Below are 24,727 nucleotides of genomic sequence, written 5' to 3' on the forward strand. Positions count from 1 at the left end.
TTGTCACTTTTGTCAGAATTGGCACATTTTTACAGTGATGCATTTTACTAGTCTCAAAAAAATTGCTAAATGGAATAGATGATATCTGCCTAAATACAGCCACTGGAAACTGCATCAAAGTATTACAGTGTTTCAATACTCAGACTCATGGAACTCTTGGATTTTTAAGGCAGAATGTGCAAAGATGTATGCTGAATATCACAGTCGGGCAGCTAATATACCGCACTGTCCCTATATTGGTCATTTTTCTTTCTCTACAGGTTGAGTGTTGACAGTAATGTATGCAGACAAACTACATTTGCTTTCTAAAAACGTGTATGAGACAAATCGCCTTTGTGGTCCTTAAAACTAGCAACTAACTTGGCCTAGTAAACGCATCACAGTTGCAAGAATGCCTTACTTACCCACAGCTGTTTTCCAGACAATTCGCTAAATTCTTAGCAAATTATGCTATTTTTCAAGTAGATTGCTCTCTGCAAAATGCCTGATAAGAATCGATATTCCTACCTCACTTTCTCACAAATTAATTTCAGTACAAATGCCATGCAAGAAGAGTTTTCAGTTCTACAACTGACTGATATTCATTAAAACACCAACATTTTCCCCTCAAGTTTCACGTCTTAAAGAATCGATATATTTTGGCACGCTCAAAGATTTATAAACACCACAACTGGAGAAAATTGACAATATTACCTGTTATAATTATGAGAAGAACGTTAAATGGAAAATTCTTTTGCAATTACTCAACCAAGGTTTATTTCAGATCATCATCCATTTACCTAGGAGAGACAAAATAATGTTAAGTGCGATAAATCAGCCTTTTCACTTACTTTAATGCGTTTTAAGTCATGCATTTCATACATAATTCCTGCTTTTGTTTTGGAATTTTACACCCCAACTGCTCGCATTTTATCCTAACCTGGGCTTTTCTGCGCTACATTGACAGGTCACGAGTGTTCCAGTGGAACTGCCAGACTCTAATCTTTATATCTAAGGACAATCGCACCTTAGCTGCAGCTGATGTTACATTCCTGATCTTTTAGATAACGGAATTAACTAGTGTGACTTGCGAGATGCCATACAAGAGACTTAGGCACCTTTAAAAGTGATGATTTGCTGCTGATTTTGGGATCTTTATCAGCACTGTTCTTGGATAGGTTCTATAATCATCTTCGTCTATTACCACCTGGCGTGCCTTGGCCACAGTTATGTGATCATGGGACAAGGGCCTAAATAAAAAACACCCTGGTTAATCTATTCAATGATGCACTGGTGGCAAATGAGAAACTCTAAGAGGAAGCATTGCATCAATGTCTGTCTAACAGATCAACTTTCTGGGGCACCATTGTCCAGTGGGAATACTTCTAAGATCAGTAAGTTAACAACGCATCCCATTTCATAAATTGTTAGCCTGTCATTAAACATCACAAAGTCCCAGGCGGCTGTAAATACAAGTACCTGCCATTTGAGCAACCTACAACTGACCCTGAAGCATTACCCAACTCTACCTTCTCTCTGATTCTAGCTCTCTTAAGAGTCGCACCTTGGCTGCCAAGAGACAGTCTACCTTGAGGACAATTTCTTGCATGACTTTCAGGTCAGGTCTACTCAATCAGGGGACCACATTAAGTATGGTGTTCGTGCTAGATGACCTTTATTTTGCCACAGATGACAGTGATCTAAGTGCATTAGTCCTACGAAACCAGTTGGTGGACTTTGACACTACAAACTTGGAGACACTGATATTTAAGACTCCGAAATATCGGTATAAATTAGTGTGATCACAAGAAATTTAGTTCACACTATTTAACTCTACAGTACATACCATACACTATGGAGTGGCATCTGGGTCATCCGTACTAACATGCCCACTGAACAACAATGACGAACCTCTAGCAAGAGTGAGTCAATCGTATCTCTGGGTGCTTTATATTTAGGTCTAGGGGACACAGCTTGGCTACTGAAAGAATGAAGATTGGGAATACATTCAGAACAAATTTAGCAGCTGAATGCTGTGGGACTCGCATCTGCAGTAGTGCCAATTGGGTACACTCATTTCCTCTAAACCAGAGCTAATGGTAGAAAAAGAAAGCATAAGGATACATTTTTTCTGGTCTACGCAACTGGAGCCTGTCCTCAACTGGTATTTTATTGTAGGCTTTAAATACATATCCCAATTATTCTTATGACCACAAATATCCAAACTGTCCGCAGCACATTCCTATAAGATTAAACAAAATAATACACTAAATTACACGCAGCGGAAGCATTCAGCAGTCAGTCGAAGGCAGGTGCCTGTCTAGATTGCGGCAGTGCTTTATATCTACGCACACTACAACATCTGTGGCTTACATGCAGGCAATCTATAGAGCATCATGAAAGAATTCTTTGTAAATACATAGAATCGGTGCTGCAACACTAGGAACTACATTACTGCTCATTAATACAGCACGTGTTATGTTAAATATTTTTATAATTTGCGACAACTACAAGAAGGCATCTAGGTGCTGCAGTGATATGGAGGGATACATGCTCAATTAGTTGTTAAAAAGACCGGTTTTCAGAGCCTTTTTAAAGGATAAAAGTTCCAGCAGTGATTTATTATGCAGTTTAGAGGCCCCAACTATTAAACTTCTACCAAAAAGAAAGAGAGCCTGAACTTAAACAATTGCATTCGTGGCAGTACTCAAGCATAGTGTTCTCTCAGGCAGGTACCATCTGAGCATGTCTTTGAGAAATTTGGGCCAGGAGTCGTGTAAGGCCCAAAATGTGATACACAGAGCTTTAAAACTCACTCTGTTTTACTAGAAGCCGGTGAAGCTTCCGTAAGGCAGGTTCAGCAATTGATATTTCGGAATCTTCAAAAGGCCTGGAGCTTATTGGCATTTTGCATTCGCATGTTAAGATATAGACTGTTGTAGTAGTCAAGTTTTGCAAAAACTAGAGCCATGACCACAGTCGTTTGTAAGGTAGGGGGAGGGGATGTATGATAAAATATATTTTTGATTATCTTGAGTGTGTAAAAGGCTGCCGATATGGTTGCATTCACTTTGTCTCCAAATGTCAGTTTACTGTCCATAAGGATTCCCAATCTCTTTGCTTGCTCGAGATGATAGGGAGCCTAGCTCCATAGGCCAACAAGATGGAGTCCAGAAAGAAGTATCCTTCCCAGAAAGAAGGACCTCTGTCTTGTTAGAATTTAATTTAAGGCAGTTAAGGTCCATACAGCCACTAATAGCTAGCTTATAGGTGTAGAACTTCTGACAGATATTATTGAGTGGATTGGAGAAGGACAACTATTTGCTTATCATCAGCGTAAGATGTTAAAGCGAAGCGGAATTATTTATTCAGAGAAGCCAGTGGCGTGACAAATATTAAATAAAGTTGGGCTTAATGAAGAACCATGGGGAACTCCACAAGGCGGGACTCAAAATCCTTCATTGCTACCGAATGCACACTCTTCCAATAAGGAAAGAGCTCAGGAGGGACAAGGCAGGGCCCTTGATCCCATTGCTATTGAGTTGGTCAACCAGCAAATTATGGTTGAGCGTATTGAAAGCCACTGATAAGTCTAAAAGAATAAGAGGCACGCCCCAAGTTGTCCAAGATGTACCAGACTTCCTCCGTGGCAGCAATCAGCGAGGTCTCAGTGCTGTGACAGTTCCTGAAAACCGAACTGAGTGTGGTTCAGGAGCTCCAGCGTCTAAATAAACACAGCCACTTGCCGATTTAATGCCTTTTTAATGGTTTTTGAAGAAAAAGACAACTTGGAAATGGGCAGATAATTATTAGGGTGATTAGGGTCTAGGCTAGGTTTCTTTATCAGGGGGAGTATGAATGCCTTTTTCCATATTGTTGGAAACTGTCCCGTCTTTATTATCTGATACTTGTCCTAGTCTCTTCAGCAGACAAGGAAGAGAATTTGCCAAAGATTTGTTCAACTTCATTTTTAGAAGTGAAAAGCCAAGGTACTACATAGAGAGGAACTGCCTTCTGTAGTGTTGTTATAGGACAAATTGGAGAGCTTCTTAACTGTTGTAAATAGTTATTAGACTGAGTTTTTAGCTGACATTTTCCTGGATGAAATAAAGGGATTTTCTTCCCTTATGGTCTTGTAGGCTGCGATCTCCTGTTTGTATTTTTCTTTTTCTGTCTGACTATATTATTTCCTCCAGAATCTTTCTTACTTCCTACAAGTCTGCTTTTGCTGTTTCAATCTTTCAGAGAACCATGGAGTCGAAGGTGCGCATTGGGGGCTTGTTAAATCAACAGCAACAAAAACAAGGTGATATAAGGAATGCTTGAATTAAGCTCAGCCACTGGAAAAGACTTGGGGCTAGCCCCTAGTCCATCCTTTTTTGCCCACTACTCCACTCTAGCTCATCCTAATAAATTCTGCAGACAAGCAAAAGAAACTGCTCAATACCACCCAAAAAGGACCCTTCAAAGAGGCCGGGCTCATTTGGGCATCAGTTCTTAAATCTAAATACAAACAATAATGTCTAGTAAAGGCATGTATTGATCTCCACTGAGAACCTTTAAAAAATCTCAGAAAGTGGCACATTTCTTAAAAGAGCCATTGTAGCTGTGTTTCCCATAGTTGAATGTGCCTTAGGCTTAGTAGGGAGGGGCTGGTCTGCCAACTAGTAACAAAATGTGATGTAAGAAATTATCCATCTAGAAATGGACTGGTTTGATATGGAAAGACCAGTTCTTAATGGGCAATAATTTATGAAGATATGGTCAGATTGCCTTATCTTTTTTGGTTTGTCCGGACATAATTCCAGAACTTTAAAAAAATCAAATGGTTGAAGAGCCCTCTTTGCTGGATTGGAAAGGTTTGGAAAGAAGGTTTAGCAAGGAAATGGCTTGATTCTCACAAAAATCCGACACTTTGTTTGTTTAATGCTTAGATAGCGCAAACCAGACCCCAGGGGGTATCAGAGCACGTTACATTTAAGATTATTACGTTACACCGGTTACAAGAGCATAGCAAAGTACAGTATAAAATCGATGTTGCGAGAGTTCGTGGGAGGAAGGGAGAGGAGGAAGGATCCAAAAGAAGGGAGACGAGGAGGAACTGTGTCCAATGTCCGGCTGGGTAGGTGACGGTCGGGGGAGATACCAGGGCCAATCTCCTCATTAGCTGTCTAGCAGCTCCACCGGGCTTCAGCCATGTTGCTCAGGTCTCAGCGTTCAGGTATAAAAACAGATTAGACCCGAAGGTATCAGAGCGCTTTGCATGAATTCCACATTGTTTCAAAATTACATCAGTTACAGGTTACATCAGTTACAGGAAGCGTATAAAGATCTTTGAGGACGACGTCAAAGGAGCGTAGAAGGTAAGGGGTAGGGTAACGGGGTTGCGGGGGAGATACGACAGAGAGACGAAGGGAAAAATCTGCCCAAGGTTTAGCTGGGTAGGTGACGGCTGAGGCTACCTTTAGAAGAAATGTGGGGTGGGTTCTCACATCAAATGTCTGCTTCTATGAAAAACTGTGCAAGGCTCTTGTGAACACAGGGCTGCGATTTCAGTGACTTTGCCCACAGAAGTATTAGCTACCAGAAATAAAGTGTTCCATGACATGCTGCAGAGTAACCGTGTGTATAAGTTCAAAGGACAGTGTAAAGCATTTTGTTGTACACACTCAGTCAGCAAATGGTTTCACACACTCAATAACTGAACTCTAGGCCAATGGTTTATATATAAAAAAATATATGCTTGTTTTATTTTAGAACCAACAATAGATATTAAAATAAACTTTCTCAGAATGAGATGCTTTAGGTAAATACTTTTGCAATATGCAATTGACTTTGGTAAATAATTACAAGTTGTTGCAATAGGCAACACAATTCTAAACACAATAATGCACTGGGTTCAATGGAAGTTTCAAGTTATTTGCAATAGATTACTTTCAGGATTACTTTTGTGATTCCAGGACTGGATCCTAGATTCAGTCCTGGGACAGTACTTAGAAACAAGTGATAAAAGTCGCCTTAGTTACTACTTGGATTTTTAAGTAATATTTTGCTATTTTAAAAGTTGACACAGAAGAAATTTCATAGAAAACAGTCAATAATTCACTATGGAAGAAAATTCAAGTTGCAGGTATAGTATGTTCTTGTTACTTTTGTAACCCAGTACTGGGTGCCTAAATTCAGTACTGGGACCTTTATCCAAAACAGGTAAGTAATTACGTTTTCATAATTTGTACGATTTTTAAAGAATATTTAAAGTTTGCAGAAATCCACATTTAGAAGAAATTTCACAGAAAAACAGACAATGATTCCCTATGGAAGAAATTTGTGTTACTGGTAAGTACGGTTGTGAATATTTTTCAGGATCAGTGCTGGGCACCAAGATCCAGCACTGGGAGCTCACCTAATAGCAGGTGAGTATTTTCATTTTCGTTACTCGGCTGATTTTTGGTGAATATTTAAAGTTTTGAAAACTCCACACTTCGAAGAAATTTCAGAAGAAACCAGTCAATGTTACCCTATGGAGAAAATTGAGTTATCGGCTTTCAGGTAAGTACTTGACTGGCAAAGTTAAGGTACTGGGCACAGACTCAGGGGTCTCACAGGGTCAGGTAGGTACAGTTGTTACACCCTCTGCACGAGGCTGCCCCTGCGCCGCTGAGTGAGTTAGGCCCAATGGTATCCTATGGGAGGCAGGGGGGCCTTGGTTGGTGGCTGCTGACTAGCAGGCCACGCGGCTGTGGGAGCTGGGCTCCTGGTTACTTGCTCAGGGCAAATGGGGAAGTAGATAGGTGCAAAGGTTACACTGCCAGGGCCACTCGGGCGGCTGGGTGCAAGGTGCTTTTGAGCCTTCGGGTGCTCAATTGGTTTCAATGGGAAAGCTCCAGTTTAGAAAAAGACTGCAAGCTCGGGGACGAAGATTCTTCAGGTGTCACCACCACTTCAAAAGGTAAGTTGGGTAGTTGGAGGATAGGTAGGTACCCAGGAGTTGGGCACAGGGGGCCGCAGGGCGCCGGGTGGCCTTCTGGTGTCGGGAAATCTTACCCTCTGTTGAACGCGGTGGGGGGGGGGGAGGGTACCTGGTTCTGAGGCTGCAGGCATTGTCAGGAGCGTCGAGGGAAGATCTTGGGTGCCGGACTCAGGGTCACAGTCGCCGGGGGGTCGTTCTTGTGGTCTTTGTTCACTCCGACACAGGCCAGGCTTGGCGGGTGCAGAGTTCGCGGTTCCGGGCTGATGCCAGGGATTAGAAGCTGATTTTGAGTAGAGCCTCTACTCATGGGAGTCCCAGGTGCTTAGAGCCAAAAGGTAGCCAGGTCCTCCGGGGTTTGTGAGGTTGCTGGCCACAAGAGATGCCGGGTTGGAGCAGCAGCAGGTTCGAGGGTGGTCAGGCCGGTAGAGCTGGGGCCAAAGCAGTTGGTGTCTTCCTCTTCTTAGCAGCTGCAGGGCAGGTCTTCTTTCTTCTTGCTCTTCTTGGTATTTCGGAATTTGGAATCTGTGGAAGGAAGGTTCAGGGTGCCCCTAAATACTAGATTTAAGGGCGTTACAGGTAGGTGAAGGGCAGGGACCAATGGGTCCCTGTCCTGGGGTGGGTACACCCCCATCCTGCCTCTCTCCTGTGGGAGAGGGGCAGTAGCCTAGTCCTGATTGGGGAGGGCCTATCTTTAAAATGGCGAGTGCCCGGAGATGTGCTTCACCTCGCCTCCCCCACCTGAGGGGTGGGGTTGGCAGGCTGGCACATACCCTGTCCTTATTTGGGGTTTTCGGCCAGGCTTCCCGCCAGAGTGGGGGCTGCCAGTGGCCTGGGGAAGCTCACAGAGGCGGCATGCCTTTGAAGCTTCCCCCTGCCCATCCTGGGGGAGGAGATCTAGCACCTCGCCCAGGGTGTGCATTGTTGCAGGCCCAGGAGAGCAGGGGCTCTCCTACCCAGGGGTCCAGCAACAGGTCTGCTGTGTGGCAGCCTAGGCAGCCTCCCAGACCAGACGTGGATTGTAGGTTAGGTTTCAGGGGACATCTCTAAGATGCCCTCTGGGGTGCTTGGTACATTAAATCCCACACTGGCATCAATGCGGGTTTAATGTGCTGAGAAGTGTGATACCAAACTTCTCAGTCTTCAGTGTAGCCATTATGGTGCTGTGGAGTTCGTGTTTGACGAGCTCTCAGCACCATGTACTCTTAAATGGCAGCACTGCACTTACAGTGCCCAGGAATGGACCTGGGTACTGCAGGGGCACAGGGCTCATGCTCCTGTGCCCGCACCACTGGCATAGGGCACCCAGCTAGAGGGGTGGCTGATGTATGCCATGGCAGTGTAGGTGATGGGCATGGCACACAGGGATGTGTGCCATGTCGACTCTTTGTTTTGTCTTGCACCCAGACACCCAGCCTGCAAGGGCAGTGTGTGTGTGTGTGTGTAAGGGTACAGGGCCTCTAATGGTGGCACAACAAGTGCTGCAGCCCTTAGAGGCCTTTCCTGGTCACAAGGCCCCGGGTACCTAGGGTACCATTTACCAGGGGCTGACATGTGGCCAGGATTTGCCAATTTGGGTTTTAGGGCAGGAACATAGGCCCTGGGCACCTGATTGGCAGGAGTCCAGGGCACACTCAGTCAAAGTACATTCAGCAAAAAAGGGGGCATACCATGCAAGAAAGATGGCACTTTCTCACAATCGCTGAAAGATATAACTTTTTAGTTGCAAAGGAAAAGGCCAGACCGCGCAAAATATGGAATAAAAACCTCCTTTCTGCATCTAATAGGGTTATAGCTATTCTGTATACATCAGATGCAGAATCACTTCCACTTAAATGCACATGGTGCTCTAGTTGAAGGTCACTTAGCCTCTTTCAAAATGCCCTCACATTCTTGCAGAAGGGCTGGATGTCCATATTGCAAGAATTCAGGAGCCAAACAACTAATTTCAACAATGTTAGGCTATGGTATAGAATCTGGCCACCAAACTTGTAGAGAAGATCCAGACTGCAGGGAAGTTTCAAATGCGGTGGTATTGATATGTGAAGATCTGTGAACCACCACTGATGTGAAACGGCCATTTCGGGGCTACAAGAATCATTCTTGCTCTGGAATATCCCAGCTTGAACGACATTATTAGAATCAATGGGATGGAGGAAAAGCGTACTGAAAATTAATTAACCAGTTGATCAAAAGGGCATTCGTCATGGACCCCGATTAGTAATATTGTTCTCTCTCATCAATCTGCACAGTTAGTGACATTATTGGTTTCCTGCTAAAACACTCTTTAAAAAAAAGAAGCTAAGCAAAGGGACTTAATTTCTCATCATCCATCTGCACAGGAAAACACCACAGCATTTCCCATCGCCCATAGGCACAGGAAGTGACATCATTGTATTTCCCATTATCCATCTGCACATGCAGGGACATCACTGGTTTCCTGTCAAAACTGTCTTTACAAGAAGCCAGGCAAAAGAACTTTATTTCCCATCATCCATCTACACAGGAAGTGACATTTCTTCCTGCCTTCTGCCAGCTCTTCAGGGCATCCCATTGCCAAGACGTCCTCAACAAGGAGCGGACACATACAAGCATATTTCTAGTTTAGGCCTGTTAGAGACAGGAAGGGCTTGGACCAGAACCCGTGTTCCACTGAAACCTACAAGGTTAGATTTAATCACGTCTCTTATCCACGACTCCATACTGACAATCCCAACAATCAAACCCCAATATGGACGACCCAGACAGTGAAAAAATACACAAACCGCAGACCTAACCCTGTACACACCCCACTAACCACCACACCCCCTCACACTACAGAACACACATTTCAACCCATGCTCCTCAATGCTCTGCAGTACTCCACGCACCAGACGTCACAGACCTCATCACCTATCACAAGCTTGACGCTCTCTTCATCACAGAAACATAATTCATGCCCACATCTTCACACACTTTAGATGTCCTTCTTCCCACAGGTTACATCATCCAGTGTGTAAACCGTATGCATAAAAAGGGAGGGGCTCGCTACCATCCATAAGTCCTGCTGGTCCTGCACCCTAGGCAAGCAAACAATCCTCAACTCCATGGAACTGCTGACACACGATTTAACACTCTCTTCAGCTCAGACCTCCACTTTCCATCTCATCTACAGGCCACCTAAGCAAAACAAGGACTTCATTGATGAATTCTCAGATCAACTCATCACTTCATTCATCCAACATGCACACTTCCCTCTTGGATTATTTCAATCTTCCAAACACAGGCTACAAAAAAAAAAACAAGAGACGCCCTCTAACTTCACCGATGGACTCAATGTGGTACAGTAAGTCATTCACCCAACACACTTCAAAGGACACATTTTTGACCTTAACTTCTCAACATCACCAACAATCCAATGCAAACCACCCAACCCTTGGACTGGACCGACCACATTGCCATCTCTATATCCATACTTAGCATACTACCAATAAACCAAGGTCAGCATAAAAGAGAAGACCAAACCTTCAGGGCCATCAAAGACTTATCCATAGACAATAGTCAAGTCAGAGAATCTTATATAGCGCACATTTCACCGGTAGGTCTCATGGAGCTTGCGGAGATTCCAGAGACTGGAGGTCATATCCAATCGGCATTATTTCTGGTCAAACAGCCACGTTTTCAATTCTTTGCGGAAACGCTGGTTGTCCACAATAGAAAGAAGATGAAACGGCAGCTTGTTCCAGAAATGGGGGGCGAGAAACGAAAAAGATCGGCCCCCACTGCGTATGATGCGGACGCGCAATGGAGTGAGAAGAGATTTTGAACTGCATCTTAATGTTCTTTCTGGCTGATATCTATTAAGTTTTTTCGCTAAATAGCTAGGCCCGGTGCCATAGATACTTTTATTAGTTAGGCACAGGATTTTAAAATGACCTCTTTTCCTAACTGGAAGCCAGTGGAGAGATCTCAGAGGTGGGACTGAAGGAAGTCTTGGAGGTAAATTTAAGATCAGTCTGGCCGCCGTATTCTGTAGAATTTGCAATTTAGAAAAGAGGTCTTCATTTAGGGAGGCTAGTAAGGCGTTCCCATAGTCCATGCGGCTTACAATTAAGCCCGGGACCAGAGGCTTCCTGGCTTCGATAGGTAGCCATTTAAAGATTTTGCGTAGCTTCCGCAAGATCCCGTAACAAGTACCTAACAAGATTGACATGATTTTTCATGGATAGCTTGTTGTCAATCATTATTCCAAGGTTACAGACTACTTGTTTAGGGGACGGGCATGAGCCCAATGCCTGCTAGACCAGTACTCTTCGGCCCTGCCGAACAGAATGATCTCGGTTTTACTGCCGTTTAGCTGTAATTTGTTATTGCCCATCCAGTTGTTGATGTGGGTCAGACAGTTATTAAGCTGATTCATTGTGTTTGTAGAGTCAGGACCAAAGGTGATCAGCAGCTGGGTGTCATCAGCATATCAGAAACCAAAGGAAATGATGGACGGAGTGTTGAACATTGCAAGCACTCACCCCCAGTCAACTGATCTGGGTTTAATCCATCACCGTTCTTTAGCCCACTCTGCCACCCCAGTTCAGACATGGCCATATGCAAATCAGTCTGACCCTGTGCCTCATGGGAACAGTCCAGCCCGAACTGCCAAGCCATGTCTTCATTGGACCGGAAACAAGCTTCCTAGGACCGGTTTCTGGCATTTCAGCCGTCTAAAGAACGGTGATGGATTAAACCCAGATCAGTTGACTGGGGGTGAATGCTTGCAATGTTCAACACTCCGTCCATCATTGGTTTTGCTTTGTTCGCCATAAGTTGGCAGGGTATGCTCAGACGTGAGTCCCTTGCTCACTTTGCCACTGGATTCAAGCAAGCCTGGCTGAAGACGGCTGAAATGCCAGAAACCGGTCCTAGGAAGCTTGTTTCCGGTCCAGGGAAGACATGGCTTGGCAGTTCGGGCTGGACTGTTCCCATGAGGCACAGGGTCAGACTGATTTGCATATGGCCATGTCTGAACTGGGGTGGCAGAGTGGGCTAAAGAACGGTGATGGATTAAACCCAGATCAGTTGACTGGGGGTGAGTGCTTGCAATGTTCAACACTCCGTCCATCATTTCCTTTGGTTTTGCTTTGTTCGCCATAAGTTGGCAGGGTATGCTCAGACGTGAGTCCCTTGCTCACTTTGCCACTGGATTCAAGCAAGCCTGGCTGAAGACGGCTGAAATGCCAGAAACCGGTCCTAGGATGCTTGTTTCCGGTCCAGGGAAGACATGGCTTGGCAGTTCGGGCTGGACTGTTCCCATGAGGCACAGGGTCAGACTGATTTGCATATGGCCATGTCTAAACTGGGGTGGCAGAGTGGGCTAAAGAACGGTGATGGATTAAAACCAGAGCAGTTGACTGGGGGTGAGTGCTTGCAATGTTCAACACTCCGTCCATCATTTCCTTTGGTTTTGCTGTCATCAGCATATGACACGACCTCAAACCCATAAGATCTGATTATCCTGGTCAGAGGTGTTACATAAAGATTAAAAAGCATAGGGCTCAGGATTGACCCCGGAGGAACTCCATTGCTTACTGGTCTTCTGCATGAGGCCAGGGTATCTATGTGTACAGTAGTGGAGCGATCCTTTAGATAGTTTTTAAACCAGTCCAGAGCTTTCCCTCGGACCCCCATCTCCCAGAGCCGTTGTTCTAAAATGTCATGGGAGATGGAGTCGAAGGCGGCACAGGTCCAAAAGGACCAGCATAGCCGATTCTCTTTTATCCAACGCCAGCCTGATGTTATCAACCATCTCTACTACTGCTGTTTCGGTGCTACTTGCTAACCAGAATCCTGATTGCGATGAATCAAGAAGTCCATGGCTTTTCAAATGGACAGTGAGTTGTTTATTTACTAATGATTCAAGCGCCTTCCCGAAATAAGGCAGTAGCGAGATGGGACGGTAATTGCCTGGTTCGCTGGGATCTAAAGTAGGCTTTTTCAGAATAGGTCTGACTTGAGCTGTTTTCCATATTTTGGGCACCCTCGCTTGATCTAGTGACATATTAAAAATCTCTGTTAACTTTGTTGTCAACAGGGGTGCTAGTTGCATAAAAAAGCGGGAAGGTAGAGGATCTGCTGGGGAGTCTGATTTGATCTTAGAAATGGCTTCTGATACCTGTTCGCAGGTCACAGTTTTAAATTCTGCCAGCAAAGGCAACAGTGGTTGGCTATTCGCAGCTGAGTGTAAGTCAATATTGTTTACATTCTCTTGAGGGAAGGATCTATAAATAGCTTTAACCTTTTCGTCGAAAGAGGAGGATACTCTATCGACCCATTCTTGAGTGGGGGTAGGGTGGGAAGGGTACGCTGGATGGCCTGAGGAGTAGTGAATTCCTTCAGAATTTTATATAGCTCTTTACTGGAGTTGGCAGCATTATTGATCCTCGCTGTTAAATAGGACTTTTTGGCCTGCTTAATATTGTTTAAATAATTTTGGTGGATTAGTTTATATCTGATTTGGTCTTCAGTAGTTTTAGTTTTCCTCCAGTGCCGCTCGGCAGTTCTACAGGTGAATTTCTCAGTTTTTAGTGCTGGTGTAAACCATGGAGATGCTTTGCCTTTCATCTTGACTCTTGACATAAAATATAAAATACTTGATCTCAGCTCACATTCCATCAATTCCACATTCAACACCAAAACCCTTCTAAACAACTTCAACAATGTTTTAAAAAGCTATGTAAACATTCACATCCCAATTACAACAGGCAAGTGGAAGCCAACGCCTTCAGCACCCTGGTATTCTAAAGACCTTGCTGCAGACAATCAATGTGCAGACAGGAAAGAGAATTGAAGATGAAAAGAGAACTCCCGATACTTAATTCAGTCTACTCAGCTCACAGACAACTCATCACATAAGCCAAAGCAAGGTACTATGCGAACAGTATAAATGAAGCCACCAACAAAAACAGAACACTGGTCAAGACAATGAGGAACTGCATCAACTCCCTGCTGGACCAACACATTCTTCATTTCACAGAAAAAAAGTGCAATACCATCAACCTCTTCCTCCAGGAAAAAAACACAGAACCCATCCCTTCCTGTAGAATCCCACAAAGGACAGTCTTCAAAGCCTTATCTATCCCAGATTTCAATGACACAACTTCCTCACAGCCACTTCTTATGATGTCTTAACACCATCCTTCATCAAAGCTCTTGCTAGAGATGCTCTTACCCCTTCTTATCATTGTCAATGCCTCCCTCACTCGAGGCATCTTCTCAGAAACTCTCAAGAAATCTACACTAGACCCTGATGACCTCACTAACTACTGATTCATCACTCACCTACCATTCATCGGCAACACCATTGAAAAAGCAGCTTATGTTCAACTCTAAGGCCACATCAAAGGTATCTTTACACACCGTAGAGAATACCCTCTTGACCACAAGGACTCCTGCCTCCTGATGTTGCTAGAAAACTCAGCTGCCTTCAACTCAATTGACCGTCCAACCCTCATAAGCAACTTTGGAGTCTCAAATGGGATTCACTGGCCATATTCTTCACTGGTTCTTCTACCTTGCAAACCAACATCAGTTTGTCACAAATGCAAATATAGGTCTTAAAAGATCTCTATCACCTGATCGTCCCCCACGGCACTAGAGGTCTCCTTTTATCTTTAACATTTACATGGAGCCGCTTGGTGCTCTACTCAAATAAACAGCATTAAGATTCACCAATTAAGTCAATACGCAACTCTATTTGAAAGTCTTGTCTGCTTCGTACCCAAAGCCTCAAAAACTGCTTGCACATCATCCAGACCCAAATGTCCAGTGCCTACCTGAAGCTCCGACACAACAAACACAATTTCTGATATTTGCCAAGGTCACCAACTGTATCTTGATTTACCTGGATTGACGCAGGATTGCTATATTGTATTTCTCCCATCCTCCAAGACAGCAACTCGCTGGACCCGCTTCGCGGGTCCCGCAGCGCGACAGATCACCGCAGGAGTTGCCAGAGGGGCCAGCGCGTTAGCAGGGGCGAGTGTATCTTGATCAGGGCTGCGAGCAGGGGACTCCATTGCCCAGGAGTCCCAGCGAGCCCAACCAGTTACAACTGGGCTGCTCTCCCTGATCGCCACGCCCCCCCGCCCACAGGAATAAAAGTGGACCGTGAACTTCCTATCAGTGGGTCACCAACTGTATCTTGATTTACCTGGATTGACGCAGGTTCTCCCATCCTCCAGGACAGCAACTCGCCGGACCCGCTTCGCGGGTCCCGCAGCGCGACAGATCACCGCAGGAGTTGCCAGAGGGGCCAGCGCGTTAGCAGGGGCGAGTGTATCTTGATCAGGGCTGCGAGCAGGGGACTCCATTGCCCAGGAGTCCCAGCGAGCCCAACCAGTTACACCTGGGCTGCTCTCCCTGATCGCCACGCCCCCCCGCCACCAGGAATAAAAGTGGACCGTGAACTTCCCATCAGTGGGTCACCAACTGTATCTTGATTTACCAGGATTGCTATATCGTATTTCTCCCATCCTCCAAGACAGCAACTCGCCGGACCCGCTTCGCGGGTCCCGCAGCGCGACAGATCACCGCAGGAGTTGCCAGAGGGGCCAGCGCGTTAACAGGGGCGAGTGTATCTTGATCAGGGCTGCGAGCAGGGGACTCCATTGCCCAGGAGTCCCAGCGAGCCCAACCAGTTACACCTGGGCTGCTCTCCCTGATCGCCACGCCCCCCCGCCCACAGGAATAAAAGTGGACCGTGAACTTCCTATCAGTGGGTCACCAACTGTATCTTGATTTACCTGGATTGACGCAGGATTGCTATATCGTATTTCTCCCATCCTCCAGGACAGCAACTCGCCGGACCCGCTTTGCGGGTCCCGCAGCGCGACAGATCACCGCAGGAGTTGCCAGAGGGGCCAGCGCGTTAACAGGGGCGAGTGTATCTTGATCAGGGCTGCGAGCAGGGGACTCCATTGCCCAGGAGTCCCAGCGAGCCCAACCAGTTACACCTGGGCTGCTCTCCCTGATCGCCACGCCCCCACCGCCCTATATTCCCACTATTTCAGGAACTTAGTTCTCCGCTGCGCGGGAGCGCGCGGGTGCGCCTGGGGCTAAGCCCGGGCAAAGGGCGGGCCGTTTGAGGCCGTTCGAGGACCGGACCGGGCCATCCCTCCATTTTCAATTTGTTTCGGGACTCATAGTAAACTTGTATGTATTGATTCTTTATTGTTATTAGACTTCTGTGATTTTAAATACATAGCCCTACTGATTATTTGCTTGATAAGTCCTGAAATCTTTGTGTTGATTTAATAGGAATTATGGTACTAACTAGAGGAAACAAATCTAAAACTAAAGTATCGGGGGGTGGGGGCAAACTTCTAGGTCCCATGGACAACTTTATTACCAAGGCTAATACATTAATTGACCAAACCATCAGTCTGATGGACGGTAGGGTGTCCCTGGATTTAGCACTCGCTAAAAGATCCTCCATGGGTAAACTAGCAGACGCAAGATCCCCCGTAAAAGAAAATAATTTTGGGCGAAGGGCGCTTTGTGAGGGTAGGCGTAGCCTACCAAACAATGTGGACCTGTTGGCCCCCCAGCTTTCTGATCTCCAGATAAGTTCAGACTTAGAAAGGTCGCCAGAACTGGCTCCCCAAATTACACCAGATGAAACAAGGCAAGCAATGGGGAGGAGGGAGGGCGCTATAAAGAAAAGAAAGAAAAAGGCGAAAAATTCCATCCCCAATGAGAGTAGCGACACGCATAGTAGAAAAGAGAACGCACCCTCTGGAGACGAACAGGCTGTAGATTCTAAGTTTATTAATCATTCTGTACATCACACCCCAGACTTCATTTGCCTGGAATCTCCCTCTCAATTACATTTTACAAAGGAAATAACCAATAGCAATAACTCGCAATTGTTAAATAATATCGCAGATCTACTGAAAACTTCTCTCGCTCCAATAGAAGCTAGATTATTACAGATAGAGATCCAACTAACTAAATGTATAAACCTCACAAATTTGAAGCAAGTGTCGGGGGCCCAAATAACGGGGGGTAAGAAACAGACTTTTTTTAAGCCTGCAGCTTTACAAACGAATGCACCTACACCCCTAGATGTAACACCTAAATCAATACCCTGTGAAATAGTAAATACCAACAGGGCAGCAAAAACTTCCACTAGCGTTGCCATAACCTCATCCCAGGGTAATCCTCCGTTGGAAACAACACCGGTGCCCACAACCCTGGAACCTAAAAAATCTGTGCCCAAAACTCGGGCTTCAAAAACACCTGTTCTAAAAACTCCGGCCCCAGTATCCAACGGGGGGGGTGGGGGCCCCGGGGGACCTCCTGAAGCTAGACTTACTGTCGATATGCCACCGGAAGCATGCCCTTTTGTAGTTGTAATGATAGGCGTGCCCGAGCTGGTGGAACATAACGCAGAACCTACGTGGTCTTTGATAAATAAAGTACGACATTGGCTAAACATTAATCGTCCTATTCTACCAAATCGGTCATGTAAGATCTTGATGGCACGCAGGATCCCCTGGGTAGGAAATGGCAGAAAATTAATATCAGGAGATTGCATCGTGATTACATTGGATGACCCTCGAGTGGTAGATCATATCTGCTCTTGGGAGCATTCGAGCCCAAAAGGAGGTATAGGCACCAAGCGACTCTCCTTTTTTTATCCTTCTCAACATCGTAATAATCCTTTTAATAACTATGATAGCCCCCGGGAAGTAGTAGCTTCTCGTTATAGTGAAAATGGCAACCTAAGTCAAATAGCGGGCCCTCGTCACCACGACCATGACAATTCTAGGTATACAGTGGGGACATGTCATCAGGGAGGAGGTTGGGATGAATGGGGTCAGAACATACAGAGGAGGGCTTATAGAGAGCTGCCTCGTAGGGATCCTTGGTTCACTATCCCGACGATGAACAGGTTTAGCGGCCTTGAAATGGTCGATTGACCATCAATGGCGACCGAACCTATTAACCCTAAGCCACCCCATTTAGCGCCCAAAGTAAAAATCATTGCTGCGGGAGACGAATCTCTGGCGATTAATACAGAATTACAGCCCTTATCTATTTTATCCTGGAATGTTGCGGGCCTTCGCCTCAAAATGGAGGACAGGACTGCTTTGAACTTCTTGGAGCAGGGTAGTATCATCTGTTTACAGGAGACGTGGTCTACCACGGAGCTCCACCTTTTGGGTTATAAAACTTATTTTGTCCCAGCTCTGGGTAGTGATGTAGGTAGACCCAAGGGAGGGCTGACTATGTATATTGCAAATACCTTGAACCATCTAAAAGCTTCTATGGTTGATTATGATTCGAATTTTCAATTACTTTCTCTCTCTTTTAAAAAGAAAGAGTCTATCCTTGTGCTTAATCTCTACAATAACCTAGAGGAAGATCAATTTTTGACTCTTCTCCTTGACATTCAGGCGAAATTAATCCATCGTCTTCAAACTAAGGCGGTGGTTCATCTTCTATGGGGAGGAGATTTTAATCTGCATCCATGCCCACAAAATGGAAAAAATTGTTGTGGGATAGTCGACGAATATGATGCTCCCCTCATGCATTTTGCCCACACTAAGGTAAGGATTGCTATGAATAATGTACTATCCGTTCTGGAACTTTCAATAGCAAATGAGCCAACTGGAGGCTCACATTTTTTGCAACCAACCTATGTGGGAAGGGGTTGCAAAACTACAGTTGACTTTATCCTTTTGTCGCCTGGATTGTTGTGCAGAGCCAGCTCCTTTGAGGTCCTGACTAACACATTAAGCGATCACTCTGCCTTGAGGATGGATCTTCATTTAATTAACTCCCAACCCCTAACAGCCGTCATATCTAAAACTCTTGCCCAGAATAAACTGGAGCTAGGTAAGCTAAATGGATATACCCTAAAGTGGGAGAAGATCAATCCTGTTGTAATTACTGCTAAATTGGTAAAGGAGGCATATTTAAACATAACTAAATGCCTGGACCTATCAGTAACGGATGAAGAAGTCCTAAGAAACTTCTCACAAATATTAGAGAAAATTAAGGGACTTCTAGCAGTAAAATTACCGAATTCGACTACCAGAGGGTGGTTCAATCATAGCTGTACAGTGGCCCTAACTAAATTAAAGGTGGCCCTAAATAAACCAGACAGAGATTCGTAACAGATTCATCTCCTTAGACAGCAATACGGACAGGCACACAAAAAAAGAATACAAGAATTAAAACAGAAATTATGGGATGATCTGCACACTAGTGCCGTCTCTAAAAACAGTGAGGCCTTCTGGCGAACAGTTAAATCCCCCTATCTATTAGACAATAACAGTCCCAAGATAGAAGTGGCCATAGAGGAAGACATGTGGGTTTCCCATTTTGCCAAAATTTTTAAAAACACAGCAAATCCAGTTGGAACAGATATTATTTATCCAACAGTTGAATATCCAATATCATTGTATTTTGACATCTGAGGTACTAGTGGCATTGGAATTAAGTAAAAACGGTAAAGCCCCAAGCCCAGATGGGGTCCCAGTGGATCTTTTTAAATTTAATCAGGATCTCTGGGCCCCCATTCTTACTAGAGTGTGTACCGCAGCCGCAAAAGTGGGTCTGATAAAATCCTGGACCAAGTCTATTATGGTCCCAATTTTTAAAAAGGGGGACCGTCAAGACCCCACATGCTATTGCCCCATCTCATTATTGGATTCTCTGGGCAAAGTCGTTGGCAGGGTCGTGCTAGAGCGACTACGGCAGTGGGCTGAAAAGGGAGGCATTATTTCTGATCTCCAATTTCGGGAGGGTTTTGGAACAGTGGAGCAGGCCCTTAATCTTAGTTTAATAATGGGTAAATATATCCAAGCAAAGAAGGACACGGTCTACATGGTGTATGTAGACCTGTCCGCTGCCTTCGACTGCGTGTCACATGCTAAACTCTGGATGGTCTTGAGACAAATGGGCGTGGAGCCCCCCCTCTTAGACTTTCTAAGAGAGCTTTATTCCAAAGCCTCGGCGAGGGTGCGCTATGGCGTGAAGGGGGAGCTGACAGCGTCTTTTGGAGTGGAGCGCGGAGTCAGGCAAGGGTGTGTCCTGGCCCCCTTTCTTTTCTCTTTGTACACTAACGGTCTGGAAGAAGCGATGTTGAGGGGGGGCTTGGATCTCCCACGGGTAAAACAGCGCCTGATTCCCGCTCTGCTTTATGCAGATGACGCGGTCATTTTGGCGCGTACCCCACGCGAATTACAGACCTCCCTGAATAAGTACGTGGATTTTATGGGTGGTTTGGACCTACTTGTGAACGTAAAAAAAACGTTTGTCATGGTAGCAGGCAGTGGGAAAAAACGAGTAAAGGATATTTATCTCAACAACCAAAAACTTGAGGTAACTGCCCAGTGCCCGTATTTGGGTATCATGATTGATGAAAGGCTGAATTGGCGGCCAGCTATAGAAGCTAGGTGTCATCTTTTTAAAAGAGCCACAGTGGCCCTGATGGGCTTCTCTCAGAGACTGGGGAGGAGGGCACCGATGGAGCTTTTAAAAATTTATACCGCAAAGTGTCAGGCTATAGCGCTATATGGGGCAGGTGTCTGGGGACATGTAGACGTTAGCGCCCTTCAGGTGGCAGAAAATACTTTCCTCAGCTTCCTTCTAGCAACCCCAAGACACACATCAATTTACGCATCTCACTTGGAACTGGGAATTCCGTATTTAAAGGACCTAATAATGATCCAACCACTATTGCTTTGGCGCCGCATTTGGATCTCTGACAAGAATGCGTTGACACAGGCAATCGTGGCGGATTCAATGGCTCTTGATCAAACAAAAAAGATAACCTGGCTCCGGTATGTCAGAAACTTTTTTAAAGATCTTGGTATGGAGAAATATTATCTTGAACCTGAAGATATTATTGATCTACCAAAGAGAGAGTTGAAACTACTGGCCCTGAGTCATCTAGAGTCCTTGAGGCTGATCTCTGATTCAACAAAATCCTCGGTCCTCCATGCTAACAGTATCCAGACCACCTTCTCCATTCACCCTTATTTAACACTTCAAATCAGTACATATGATAGAATGCTACTGACAAGATTCAGATTAGATTTCTTTTACAGATTAGTAGCTTTCCCCAAGAGAAATAGGTGGGACTTAAGTCTCACTGTTTGTCCTTGTGATGAGGAATCAATACAGTCCAATCTACACACAATATTGTTTTGTAAATTCCATCATCCACACCAGAAAATATGGCTACTACCACTATTAAGGCGTTGGGGTCTCAGACAATGTCGCCCTGCAATGTTACGCCTTCAAATGTTGGAATCTGAATCGGTTTGCTATCATGTCTTAATTTTTTTAAATCAATTATGAAGCACAGGAAATATTTGTTAAAACTACATTGATTCTAGAATGAAATAATTTGATTCTATGATTTTAGAATATTAATTCTTGTGTATTTTGAAACTCTATTTTATAAGTTGATTTTTCTGTGTGAAAATGTACTATTAATTGCTACTTTTATGGTTTTCCAATGTGCAAAGCCGAATAAAGAAGTTTATATATATTTGCCAAGAACAATAAACAAGATATATTAAAAAACCAAGCTAAATAAAACGTGAACCTTGATGGCTTCAATGCTAATTCACTTGGAATCACCCTGGACACCAACCTCACCCTTATGGAACACATTGCCAAAAACAAAGAAGGCCTGGTACGAGCTCTCTTTTCTAAAGAAAGTCAAACCGCTTCTTCCAGAAAGTGAATTCAGAACTGCTGTTCAAGTGCTTGTACCGTTGCATCTGGAAAGTGGTAATGCCCTTCTCCAACCTCCACACTGGCACCCCTTGTGGGCATCATACATTCTGCACCATGTCTCACCCAGAGCCAGCCGAAATAAAATCCCATCACCCACAGCCAGATGGAACTACATTGGCATCCCTTGCTGACCGGCACTATCTTCAAAACCAGCTGCATCATTTACAAATCTATCATGACCGGTGCCCCTGTTTCTCTTGCTGACAAGCTCGCCATTTCTGGTGAATGTCGGTGCACCCGCAGCCAGGACACCATCAGACTGTAGTCTAAGAAGTGTAAAAAAACAGTAAAAACAAGACAGCAGGCCTTTTTAATCAATGCCTCCAGGATCTAGAACAACATCTCCGAATCCATCAGGGCCACCCAAATGCTGCTTCAGTTTAGGAAAGGGTTGAAGACATCTCTTTAAAGGACAGTACATCACAATGCAACAGCCATCCACACTGAGCTTACTCTCTTTATGCTTGTCTTTGACCATGTATAGCACTCTGTTGCATTTTGGCTGGGTTTGTGCTACAGAAATAGCATATACATATATATGTTGTGCCGAAGTTTGAACTTTTTTGTTGTTTGCATCTGTAAATAGGTATTCTTGTGGATAGTCCCATTCTTTGAAGATGCTTCTCACTTCTATACTGAGGATTGAGTTGCAATTTTCTTGCATTAGTCGTCTGAGAGTATCGGCTTGTTTGTTTATATTATCAATTTGATTATATTGTCCATTTGATTCAGAAGGGTACTTGTCCTGAATGATGGGAAGAATAATTTCAGAGCTAGATGGATAATTCTCAACTCTAATAGATTGGAAGTAAAACTTCTCCCTCTCTGACTCGGACCATGATCCCTGTATATGTAGATAGGCCATTTGAGCACCCCATCCTATTAGTGAAGCATCTGCCAAAACGATTTGTTGCAGATTGTCCTCTTGAAAGGTATTTCCTTCCCAAGTTGGTTTCTTGACATCATGAAGGCAATAATTGGAGCGCTTCTGGGGATAACTAACTTGTTCTCCAAGCTTTCTGATTTCTGGTTCCATTGGTCTTCTGGGCATTGCTGTAATGACCTCAAAACGAAACCTGCATTTGATATTAAAATATGCATGACACGATCGACCTAGTAATGAAAAAAATCTGTCGAGCAGTTAGAAGGAGTGTATTCCTCACACAGCTACATTTCTTTCAGATAGATTGGAGTCTCTTCTCTGAAGAAACTTTTGTAAGAATAGTGCCTAATGTCGCCCTCGTATAGTGAATCCTTTGCACTGGAGTATTTGTTGACTTCTGAAAGTTGATTCTTAAACTGAGATTTTGCAAGCTGTCCACTGCTTGTTTGAAATGCCTCATTACTAGGCCCAGAGATGCTTATTTTATTAACCAATCGTCTAGGTACAGGTAGATGAAGCTCTTCAAATTTTGGAGGTAAGCAGCTACTACAGCCATGCACTTTGAAAAAATAGGAGCTGACTTTAGTACGAACAGTAGAACTCTGAATTAGTAGTGACCTTTGCTATTCGAAGCTTAGAAACTGTGTTTCTACATAATCGTAATATGAAAATTAAACACCTCGAAGATCTATTGCTCATATCCAGGCCCCTAGATGGGAAAAGATCTCGTGCAATGCCAAAATTCAAAACCTTCCTTTCTTCACACGTGTTTGTTAATCGTAGATCAGGAACGGGTGTGAATTCTCACCTTAGTCCTTTATTTTGCATCAGAAAGTGCCAAAACGAAATTCCTGTTTCTTTTTGGTAAGATGCCTCCACTGTATTTTGAAGTAAGGTGTTCACTTCCTTTTGAAGCAAATGTCAATGATACTGGACAGATGTCTTTGGTGGTGCACTAGGTAGAGGAGACTTGAAATCAAACAAATATCCATTTTGAACAATATTCAATCCATTTGTTACTTATTACATTCTGCCACTCTTGTAGATGATTTAAGATACACCCCCTCCCTTCCGGAATGATTAACGAAGAGGAGGGTAGTAAGGTCTTTTTGGTTTTGGGGAGGCTTACCTGCGGTGGGCGATGTCTACTGTTACTGGAAAGGCTAACTCTGTTGTTGTCGCTTCTATTGTAGTTGCCATTTGAGGGACTTTAACCCACTGTGGGAAATATCTCCTATCAAAAGGCTAATCGGTTCTCTTAAATTTCTCCCTCGAGGTCTACTGCATTTAAAAATGTCCATTTCTGACTTCATGTGAGCTATCTCATGATCTGCACGAGAGCCCAAAAAGTGAATTGCCTCAAAATGGAAGATTACAAAGTCTGTATGGCTTATGCCTTATGGTTTTAATCCCGGGAGTCCAGCCAGGCACTGTGTGCAAGAACAATTATGCTTTAATACCCATGAGCAGATAAGGTGGTGGAATCTGCAGCAGCTCTTATAATTTTCTTGGACACCAGTATTCCTTTCTGAAGGGTTTCCTGAAAATCCTGTCTCCCCTCCCTTGGTTGCTATTATATACACCTAAGTAAATAGTCCTAAAGGGATATATCATAGCGGCCTAGTAAGGCTGTGGTACTTGATGTGTTTGTGCTTGTGGCTGCTGTGGCACACATTTGTCTTACCATTGACTCTATCCATATATAAACCCTCAGCTGGAACAGTGGAGGAAGGTGCAATGGAATAAGATTTATTTGCCCCAGAAACAATGCGAGTCCAGAGGAGGATCAGTACTAAGGAATAGAGGGTCCTCATCTAGTGCTCTATATTTTTTCAGCAACCTACTAGGAGCATATCACGCAGAAACTGGTGATACAAACATCGCATTACAGGTTCCAACAGACCTGGAACCAAGACCAATAAGGCTCTAGAGGAGGCCCTTTGATGTGGTGTCTCAATCACTGAATTAGTTGTGGTAGGAGTCAGGATAGGTACGTTGTGCTTTGTTGCTCCACATTTCTAATACCTCATTGAAGGTATTGATGTAATCAACCAGTGATATTCTCGCTGGAGGAGAATTAGATAAAGTTTGTGAGTAGTCTCTGACAGAGG

At 44.4% G+C, this 24,727-nt stretch overlaps 1 long non-coding RNA gene across 1 annotated transcript in view; it reads right to left on the reverse strand.

Moving 5' to 3' along the window:
- The window catches only part of LOC146802004 (uncharacterized), a 171,924-nt gene that overhangs the window by 34,412 nt on the left and 112,785 nt on the right, over nucleotides 1-24,727 (reverse strand). Inside the window, exon 4 of the long non-coding RNA XR_014967683.1 lies at nucleotides 694-779. This is a non-coding gene — a long non-coding RNA (uncharacterized LOC146802004). The remainder of the gene's footprint in view (nucleotides 1-693; nucleotides 780-24,727) is intronic.

This window comes from Triturus cristatus, chromosome 8, assembly GCF_964204655.1.
Source record: "Triturus cristatus chromosome 8, aTriCri1.1, whole genome shotgun sequence".
In the NCBI taxonomy this organism is placed as follows: Eukaryota; Metazoa; Chordata; class Amphibia; order Caudata; family Salamandridae; genus Triturus; species Triturus cristatus.